Below are 1,791 nucleotides of genomic sequence, written 5' to 3' on the forward strand. Positions count from 1 at the left end.
TATGAAGTCTAAAGAAGACAATAGCATTCAACTGAATATGAGGTGAATTGTTTGTAATTTTTTTTCTTTGTTGATGTTTCTTTTACTTATTATTTCTCATATCGATTTTGTATGTAAATTTTCATGTCTAGTCGCTCATTTATATATATTCTATTTTTTTTTTTCATCGGCATCAAAGCTTTTTCTAAGTAGAGTTTACAGACATTGTGCATCTTGATATCGACGGATACCAATGAGTTGTTAAGTTTGAGAGTTGTTTCTTGTTCTTTAATTGAGATTTATACTTTAATGTGATTTTTATTGTTCAGTTTGTGATTTCACTTACCCAAATGATATTAATCTTATGGTTTTCTTCAATTTCATTTTGTTTTTGGAGTTCAATGACATTGGAATAGGCTGATATTGTGTGTATTGCAAATTGGTGAATAAAGTAAATTAAAAATTAAAAATTATATAGGCGGGGTGAGAAGAGATCGAATGTAGGGTGAACAAAACAAATCTGAAATTGAAAAAAAATATATGTAGGGTGAAAAAAGAATTTAGGGTGAACAAAGCAAAAATGAGAAAAATGGTATTTTAAGTATTTTAAATGGGTGAACAAAGTAGACTTACAATTAAAAATATATAAGTGAGATGTGAAGAGAACGTGGGGTGAACAAAGTAGTTTGTGAGGTGGCAATAGACGCACCCTTTTTTTATCAGGTAAATTACAACTATATGAGTCGAACTCACAACCTCTTACTTACTAAAAGGGAGACTATATCACTAAACCAAATAGTATTGGACTATTTTTCTGCATTAATTACAAAAGTTTTAACCACCTTCACTAATATTAACTTTTTTTTTTGAAAATATTATATCACCTTACACTAATATAGAAAGTTCATGGAAATTTAATTTATGTCATATGTTCATGGAAATTTAATTTATGTCATCAGAAAGGTAAATAATCACTTTTCTTTTGGCGAAGCAACCGAGATATGAAAAAAGTCACTTAAACTCGTCTAATACTAGTGTTGCTATGGTTACGTATTTATAATAACTACTTAAGGCAACGTAAAAGTCTAGACTGTAATTTACAATAAACTAAATCGGAGGTATTAAAAGAGTTGAACAAACAATTATAAATAATAATAAATTGTAACTGGATTATCATTATTAAACGACTTACATTATACTAATTTACGTGTCATTGACGTGACTTTATGAAATCAACCAACCAAATACATAATATTTAATCGAGTAAAGTTTTACTCACTTGCTAATCATGCTTTGATACCCTCTAAACAGTTTTGACTGTATGAGATCTTCTAACTTCTTGGTTGCATTTCCCTTGTTATGGAAAGAAAATAAAAACAGAAATTGACCTAAATAGCACGGGAATAGGAAAGCACCCTCAAATGTAGGATATCCCCAAAACACAAGGGTCAGAGAACAGAAATGTAGCTGGAGCACAAGGCCTGAAGTGCAAAGACAATAAGATTGTCTGGATATTTAGGGTTTTTTGCACCAACATGTCTAAACTCTTACATGACTGACAATATGATACTTGAATTTACAAAGTTATCAAAATAGTACCCAAACTCAATTTTTCGTATATATATGGTACCTGCCGTTAATTTTCGTCAAGTCTTTGTTAATTTGACCATGTGCGTCCCATGTGACGACTTAAATGAGGCGTAAAAGACTGATGCACCCTCCAGTCTTTCATATCTCTTTTATTTTTATTTTTTTATATGTTTCAGATCTCTCTATCCTCTCTTTCTCACCCTCTTCATCTCTCTCTCTCTC

Source organism: Fragaria vesca, linkage group LG5, assembly GCF_000184155.1.
Source record: "Fragaria vesca subsp. vesca linkage group LG5, FraVesHawaii_1.0, whole genome shotgun sequence".
In the NCBI taxonomy this organism is placed as follows: Eukaryota; Viridiplantae; Streptophyta; class Magnoliopsida; order Rosales; family Rosaceae; genus Fragaria; species Fragaria vesca.